Consider the following 9768-nt stretch of genomic DNA (forward strand, 5'->3'; position numbering starts at 1 on the left):
TGTAAGGCATCAAAGCAGATGCTGAGACTTACAGCCAAACTTTGGACAGAGTACAGGGAGTCTTATGAAAAAATGGGGAGTTAGTAAGACCTGGAGAGGACAGGAACTCCACAAGGAGAACAACAGAAACAAATCTGGGCACAGGTGTCTCTTCTGAGATTGATACTCCAACCAAGGACCATTCATGGATATAACCCAGAACCCCTGCACAGATGTATCCCATGGCAGTTCAGTGTCCAAGTGGGTTCCGTAGTAATGGGAACAGGGGCTGCCTCTGACATGAACTGATTGGCCTGCTCTTTGATCACCTCACCCTGATGGGAGAACAGCCTTACCAGGCCGTTCTCCTGGAACGGAGGAAGACAATGCAGCCACTCCTGATACACTAGGATCAGAAGGAAGGAGAGGAAGACCTCTCCTATCAGTGGACTTGGGGAGGGAGAAGAGAGAGGGAAGGTTGGATTGGGAGGGGGGCAGGAGTGGTTTATGGGGGGATACAAAGTGAATAAAGTATAATTAATAAAAATTAAAATAAAAAATATTAAAAAATAAAAAGCAAAGAAATTCTTCTTTTTTAAAGATTTATTTATTTGTTATGTATACAGTGTTCTGTCTGCATGTTCACCTGCACAACCAGAAGAGGGCACCAGATCTCACTTTAGATGGTTGTGAGCCACCATATTGTTGCTGGGAATTGAACTCAGGACCTTTGGAAGAGCAGCCAACGCTCTTAACCTCTGAGCCATTTCTCCAGCCCCCAAGTCAATATTTAAAGCATATTTCTTGAGCTCAGATTGTGCAAATTCTAAAACTGAAATCAGTGTAATTATACATGTTATAGTTTGCCTGGAAAATTAAATGTTCACCCAGGATCAATAAAGCAAAAATAGGAAAGTAAGGTCTTGAAAGATTACTAGCCCATCAACTAAACCATGATGAGATGGTTTCCAACAAATTTATGGAGATGATACTTAAGCAGAGAAGGGGCGTTTTGGTTGTGAGCCTAGGCTTTAACATAAAGTCAGGAGGGTAAGAATGCAGAGAGTCGAGGACAGGTTGGAGTAGGAGAAGAATATGATCAAAATATATTGCTGAAAATAAATAAATAATATTTTAAAAATAAAAAATTTAAAAAGAAAGAAAATAAAAGAAACAAAAAAAATAGGAGTGGAGATGAGTCCTTCTTTGGGGTCCTTATCCTCACCTTGTTCATGACTATCTTCACTGAGCCAATTCAAACTGTGAAGAATCCAGAGTCACACACAAAAGATATTTCAACAAGAATCTCCAGCTCATTCACTGGATGAATATGTGTTTGCCCTTAACCTGATCAAACACTTTTTCAATTTTTTTTTTCTTTAACACACTCTTACTTTGCCTTCTGCTGTGGCATGACATGCATAACCCATATATTTTCCTTTTTCCTGAAATTCTGAGTTCTTGTCAAAACCAAAGACAGAGGGGACATGCAACTAATCACATTCTATTTGTCTGAACTTTTACCCCACTCTGTGGTCATTTTACAACTTCAAATATTTGTTGAATGAGTGAATGATTAAAGGATCCTGTTATGCTGTGAGTATTTAACAAAGATATTATGATACTGTTTAACTGAATGGGTCATCTTGTACCATTACCCCTTCCCTACTGGGATCCTGTCCTACTCTTCACTGGCAGAATAGGAGACTTAGTAGAAAGAGCTTTGGCATCCAAGACTAGTGTTGGATTTTAGTTTTGGACGCTTCCTTCTCTGGTTCTGAATTCTTTATAATTTGACTTATATTACGGAAATAATGAGCACAGAGTGAGTTGGTATTACGTTCAAGGCACTGCCACAGGGAACTTGCCCTGCTTTCTAATTCCAGGGAACCTGACACGCTCTTCAGCCTCTGCAGGCACTATGTGTCTGTGGTACACAGACACATATGGAAGTAAAATACCCATGCACATTAAATAAGTATTTCTTTTAAAAGTGAGGGGAATCATCAGGAAAATGGGTGACTAGAGATTCACTTCTTCCTTCCATTAAAAAAAAAAGACAAAAGTAAATTAAGATAAATTTTAGTCTATTTAGCATATATACACCAAACACTGAGGCACCAAATTTCATAAAACCAAAAACTGGCTCCAACACAGTAATGGTTGGCGAGTTCAATACCTTACTCTCGCTAATATACAGGTTATTCCCTAGACAGAGAAGCCCTGAAGTTATATGACATCATAAATCAAATGCACCTAGCGGGCAGCCACAGCCTACCCAAACCCTTCAAACAACCACAGCTGCTTTTTGTGTGGCTGCTTACCACACTTCCACAGCTCCTGAGGAAAAAAAAAAAAAAAAAAAACTCACCAAAGCATGAGCCACCTGATGGGGTGCGGGCTGGGGAATCCTGGGAAGAAATCTTTTGCTCTTATAAAAATGTGTTTTTAGTATTCCCCTTCATTCATCATCTACTCCTGTTTAGGCATTTTTACATCTGATAGCAATGTTGGCTTTTATTCTTGTATCCCTCCAACCCTGTGTTTTCTTCCTTATTCTCTCCCTACATTTGGTAGTATTTAGGCTTTACCTTGTTGGGTAAGGTTTTTTGCGGAGGGAGGGGTAATTAAAAGTTCGTTTAATTTATTTTATGTGATGTGTAGGAATGTTTCACCTGCCTTCATGTCTGCGTACCACATGTAGACCTGGTCCCTATGAATGTTAGAAAGGGGTGTCAGATCTCCTGGAATTGGAGTTACAAATGATCATGTGTTGTTGTTACAATGAATGAAAATCCCAACCGTTCTGTTTTACCAATGAGGACTCCAGAGCCAGATGCTGGAATGAAAACTTAATAGCTCAGAGACGCAGAGAAAGCACCCAGCTGATCTTCCTATTCAGCTCATGTCCCAGAAGGAAAAGGCCAAAAGCCCAAGCTAAAAGCTGACAACAGCCCAGGTGGAAAGCCAATAGCTAAAAGCCCAAGAGCTATAGAGCTAAAGTGTCGTTCTTCTTAAACACTCTTTTCTCAAAGTCGCTCCTTTCCATAAATCCTTTGTCAGCTGGTTACTTGCTCTGTCTCTTGACCTTGGGTTAACTTTATTAAATCCTGTGTACAGAAAGCTCTAGGATTAAAGGTGTGTGTTAGGGCTGAACACACCATAATCGCCTGTTTACTATAAACAGAAAGTTCTGGAATTAAATGTGTGTGAGGGCTGAATCACACCAAACAAAAGACAGGGTTATACAGTTCACAATCTCAGGGTTCACAATGGGATCAAATATTCCTGCAACAATCATGAGCCACCATGTGGGTGCTGGGAATTGAACCTAGGTCCTCTGCAAGAGCAACAAGTGCTCTTAACTGTAAGGCCATCCTTCTAACCCACTTGTGGGATTTTGGTTTTTTGTGCAGGGTGAGGGGATTGTTTTGGTTTGGCTTGCTTTGGTTTGGGTTGGGTTTTGGTTTTTTTGAGACAGGGTTTCTTTGTTGTAGCCTTGGCTATGGGTTGTTGTTTTTTTTTTAATACTTATGTTTTTACTTTTTATTTCCCTTCTTACATTTATCTAATTTTGGTTTTTAATTTGGAATCTTTTGAGGGTTTTTTTTTTCTTTTCCTCTTTCTTAGTAATCCTAATCACCTGTGTTGTTCTTCCCTCTGTTACATTTTTTTACACTTCCTTTTTCCTTTCCTTTATTTAACTTTGTTTCTCTTCTATTTCTCTCCTTTTCCTATTTCCTTTCCTTATTTCATTAGTTTACTATTTCTATACTTAATCTAAGTAATGTTTATTTTATACCACATTCTATAGTATTGCTGTTTTCAGGTCACATAGTTATTCATCTTTACCTGATTTTAAGTGTATTTTGTATGGTTTGATGTTGTTGCTGATAAAGCAGTTTGCTTTTTGTTATCACTCAGTGGTGCTGGGGATTGAGCTTTCAAAAACAACATGCTCATGAAAAGATCCCATTTCAATACAAGGCACATACCTCAACATAGCAAAGGCAATATACAGCAAGCCTATAGCCAACATCAAACTCAATGGAGAGAAACTTAAATCATTCCCACTGAAATCAGGGACAAGGCAAGGTTGTCCACTATCTCCATATCGTTTCAACATTGTTCTTGAAGTCCTAGTTAGAGCAATAAGACAATTGAAAGAGATCAAGGGGATACAAATTGGAAAGGAAGAAGTCAAAGTATCACTGTTTACAGACGATATGATAGTATACCTGAGTGACCCCAAAACTCTACCAGGGAACTTCTACAGCTGATTAACACCTTCAGCAAAGTGGCTGGATACAAAATTAACTCAAAAAAATCAGTAGCCTTCCTGTATACAAAGGACAAAAGGGCCGAGAAAGAAATTAGGGCAACAACATCCTTCACAATAGCCACAAATGACATAAAGTACCTTGGTGTAACCCTAACCAAGCAAGTCAAAGACTTGTATAAAAAAAATTTTCAGTCTCTGAAGAAAGAATTAGAAGATATCAGAAGATGGAAAGATCTCCCATGCTCATGGCTTGGCAGGATTAATATAGTAAAAATGGCCATCTTACCAAAAGCAATCTAAAGATTCAATGCAATTCTCATCAAATTACCAACACAATTCTTTACAGACCTTGAAAGAAAAAATCTCACCTTCATATGGAACAATAAGAAACTCAGAATTGCTAAAAACAATTCTCTACAGTAAAAGATCTTCAGGAGGTATCTCAAGCTGTACTATAGAGCAACAATACTAAAAACTGCATAATACTGGCATAGAAACAGACTGCTGGATCAATGGAATCGAATGGAAGACCCTGACATAAATCCACACACTTATGGACACCTGATTTTTGACAAAGATGCCAAATTTATTCAATGGAAAAAAGACAGCATCTTCAACAAATGGTGCTGGTCTAACTGGAAGTCTACATGTAGAAAAATGCAAATAGATCCATACTTATCACCCTGCACAAAACTAAAGTCCAAGTGGATCAAAGACCTCAACATAAAACCAGGCATACTAAACCGCTTAGAAGAAAAAGTGGGGAATACCCTTGAACTCATTGGCACAGGAGACAACTTCCTGAACAGAACACCAACAGCACAGGCTCTAAGAACAACAATCAATAAATGGGATCTCATGAAACTGAAAAGCTTCTGTAAAGCAAAGGACACTGTCCTCAGAACAAAACGACTACCTACAGATTGGGAAAAGATCTTCACCAACCCTTTATCTGACAGAGGGCTAATATCCAGTATATATAAAGAACTAAAGAAGTTAAACAGCAAAAAAGCCAAGTAATCCAATTAAAAAATGGGGTACAGAGCTAAACAGAGAATTCTCTGCAGAGGAATATAGAATGGCAGAGAAACACTTAAAGAAATGCTCAATCTCATTAGCCATCAGGGAAATGCAATTCAAAACAACCCTAAGATTTCACCTTACACCCATCAGAATGGCTAAGCTCAGAAAACTCAAGAGACAACACATGCTGAAGAGGTTGTGGAGAAAGGGAACCCTCCTCCACTGCTGGTGGGAATGTAAACTTGTACAACCACTCTGGAAAGCAATCTGGCACTTTCTCAGACAACTAGAAATTGTGCTTCCTCAAGATCCAGCTATACCACTCCTAGGCATATATCCAAAAGATTCTCAATTACACAATAAGGACATTTGCTCAACCATGTTTGTAGCAGCCTTATTTGTAATACCCAGAAGCTGGAAACAGCTCAGACGCCCCTCAGTGGAGGAATGGATGCACAAATTGTGGTATATCTACACAATGGAATATTACTCAGCAATGAAAAACAAGGAAATCATGAAATTTGCAGGTAAATGGTGGGATCTGGAAAAGATCATCCTGAGTGAGCTATCCCAGAAGCAGAAAGATGCACACAGTATATACTCACTCATATAGACATATAATATAGGATAAACCTACTAAAATCTGTACACCTAAAGAAACTAATCAAGAGGGAGGACTCTTGCTAAAATGCTCAATTCCTATCCAGAAAGGCAAAGAGGCTGGACATCAGAAGAAGGAGAAAAGAGGGAACAAATCAAGAGCCTGACACAGAGGACCTCTGAAAAGCTCTGCCCTACAGACTATCAATGTAGATGCTGAGACTTATGAGCAACCTTTGGGCAGAGTGAAGTGAATCTTAGAAAAGAAATGGGAAACAGTAAGATCTGGAGAGGACAGGAACTCCACAAGGAGAGCAACAGAACCAAAAAATCTGAGCACAGGGGTCTTTCCTGAGACTGCTACTCCAACCAAGGACTATGCATGGAGATAACCTAAGACCCCTGCACAGATGTAGCCCATGGCAGTTCAGTATCCAAGTGGGTTCCATTGTAATAGGAACAGGGACTGTCTCTGACATGACCTGCTCTTTAATTACCTCCCCCTGAGGGGGAAGCAGCATTACCAGGCCACAGAAGAAGACAATTCATCCACTCCTGATGAGACCTAATTGAATAGGATCAGAAGGAAGGAAAACAAGACCTCCCCTATCAGTGGATTTGGGGAGGGGCATGCATGAAGAGGGTGGAGGAAAGGAGGGATTGGGATAGGAGGAGGGAAGGAACCACAGGGGGGACACAAAATGAATAAAGTGTAATTAATAAAGAAAAAAAATCCCATTCAAAATGGAAACAAATGTCCAAACTAACAGATGTGCAAATCATAGCAAAGAAATGCTAAACACGTGTAAAAGCAAGACAACACGACTCATCCTCCTCAATTATTGAACTTGAGAATACTGAAATAGACAAATGTCAGGTGATGGTTTCAAAGGTTTTCTCAGAAAATATGGCCAACGACCTTAACTAATACACAAACAACCAGATGAATTCAACCTATAACCTCATAACCTGGAGAGGAAAGCAGGAATGAGCACACACTTGCACAAACACACAAAGATAAGCCAGTTCGTGACCGCAAAACCAGCACTGTAGAAGATACATGAAAATATTATACACAGAGAAGAAATAATGACAGTCTCAATTACAAGAAACGATAAAATTGTTGAAAGGAATAGATAAAGAAAAGCTAGGAAGACTCATGGTACCCCAGCCCAGCAAAGCAACCAACTCCTGATCCAATAGAGAAGAAAGTTAAGAACAAACAGTAATCCAACCACCCAAAAAACAGTTAACTAAGTTACAAAAAAGTCAGTAAACATCTCTCAGCAATAATTTCAACTATAAGTGGCCTCAGCTCTTCAATAAAAATGCAAACTAATTGACTGTATTAACAAACTAAATCCAACTCTTTTTCCCAAGAGTGTTAAATTATTGGTCATAACACTACAGGCTGAGATCAAAAAAATAGAAGAGACTCTGTCAGGAAACAGAAACTGAGGAACAAGTTGGTGTAGCCATTCTGACATCTGATGAAGTAGGCTTCAGCAAGAATTACTGAGGAGAAATAAAGAAGGCCATAAGTATTAATAAAGGAAACAACTGAGCAAAATGGTATAATTGTAAATACATATGGACCAAATATTTAGACATCAAACTTAATGAAATAAACACTAATGCACATAAAAGGTCAGATAAATTCTGATACAATGTTATTGGGAGATCTCCATACCTCACTCTTTACATAGATAGGACATCCAAGCAAATAAAAATTCTAAGTTAAAGTACACTATTCAACAAATGCACTTAACAGATACATAGAGAATATTCTATTCAACAGATACAGAATACATATTTTTTGCATCAGGTCATGGAACCTCATCTAAAATAGACCATACTCTAGATCTCAAATCAAATCTTACTGAATACAAAAAAATGTAAAAATTAAGTTCTTTTGAGTTTTTTTTTTCAGACCACAGTGCAATAAAACCATAAACAAGAGCAGGAAAAACTACAGAAATGACACAAATACATAGAAAATGAACAACATGCTTTTGAAGGAACAGTGGGTCACTGAAAAAAATTAAAAAAGAAATAAAAAAGCTGCAGTAACCAAATGAAAGTGAAAGGACTACAGCTAAAGCAGTTCTAAGGGGAAAGTTTATAGCTACAAGTGCTTACATTTAACATATCTGAAAAATCTCAAACAAAAGACCTAATGAGAGGCTGGAGAGATGGCTCAGTAGTTAAGAGCACTGGCTGCTCTTCCAGAGCACCCAGCTTCAATTACCAGCACCCACATGGCAGCTCACAACTGTCAGTAATTCCTCTTCCAGGGGATCTGACACCACATACATACATACATACAGTCAAAACACCAATGTACATAAAAATAAAAATAACCTTAAAATGACCTAATGATGCATCTCAAAGTCTTAAAAAAAAAAAAAAAAACAAGAGCAATCTAAACCCACAAGCATTAGACAGCAGGAAATAATAAATAACAGGACAGAAATCAGTGAAGTTGAGGCTAGAAGTATGGTACATATAATCAAAGACCTGATTATTTGGAAAAATGAATAAGAACAAACTATTACTGAAACTAACCAAAAGAGAAAAAAAAGATTCAGGGCAAGCAGATCTCTGTGAGTTCAAGGCCAGCCTGCTAAATAAAGTGAGTTTCAGGAGCCTCTATAGAAAGAGAGAGAAAAAAACAAATTAATGCGATTAGAGAATAAGTTAGGGTTATAATTTATCCCATAAAAAGAATCATTCAAGAATAATTGAAAACATATATTCTTTAAAAAAGCCTGGGTCCAGACTTAGTACCACATTTCTTTAATCCCAGCATTTAGGAGGCAGAGGCAGGTGGAACTCTGAGTTCAAGTCCTGCTCGATCTACAAAGCAAGTTTCAGTATAGCCAGGGTTACACAGAGAAAGCCTGTCTCAAAATAAAAATAAAAAAAACAAGCAAACAAACAAAAAAAACTTTAAATCTAGAAGAAATTGAAAATTTTCTAAACATTCAGCCTACCAAAATTAAATCAAGATGGTATAAACAATTTAAATAGTTACATATCAATCAACAAAATCAAGACAATTTTTTAAAAGTCTCCCAGACCTGCAAGATGGCTAAGTGAGTAAAGGTATTTGAAACCAAGCCTGATGACCTGAATTAAAAACCTGAAACAAACGGGACTTCATGAAACTGAAAAGCTTTTGTAAGGCAAAGGACGCTGTCAATAGAACAAAACAGCAGCCTACAGAATGGAAAAGATCTTCACCAACCCTACATCTGACAAAGGACTAATATCCAAAATATATAAAGAACTCAAGAAATTAAACATCAACAAAACTAATAACCCAATTTAGAAATGGGGTACAGAGCTAAACAGAGAATTCTCAACAGAGGAAACTCGAGTGGCCAAGGAGCACTTAAAGAAAGGTTCTGCGTTCTTAGTCATTAGAGAAATGCAAATCACAATGACTTCCTCCATCTTACGCCAGTCAGAATGGCTAAGATCAAAAAATCAAGCGACAGCACGTGCTGGTAAGTCTTCAGGAGGGAGAAAATTGGGAAGTATCACAGCACTGGATCTTGAATTATATTACAGAACCATAATAACAAAAACAGCATGGTACTCTCACAAACACAGATGAACACAAAAAAAACCCAAGGGAATAGAATCATGGACCCAGGAGAACCTCACTTAGTTGTAGCCACCTACCTAATTTGCAAAAACTGGATGCCCACATTTAGAAGAATAAAACTAGACCCTTTTCTCCTACCACATGCAAAAACAGATCAAAGACCTTAATATGAGACCTGAAACTTTGAAACCACTAAGAGAAAGTACTTCAAAATACAGACATAAGGAATGATATTCTTATGAAATGTAAACTTGAGCAGCCAATATAGAAATCA

The sequence above is a fragment of the Psammomys obesus genome, unplaced genomic scaffold (genome assembly GCF_907164565.1).
Source record: "Psammomys obesus unplaced genomic scaffold, mPsaObe1.curated_primary_1811, whole genome shotgun sequence".
Lineage (NCBI taxonomy): Eukaryota > Metazoa > Chordata > Mammalia > Rodentia > Muridae > Psammomys > Psammomys obesus.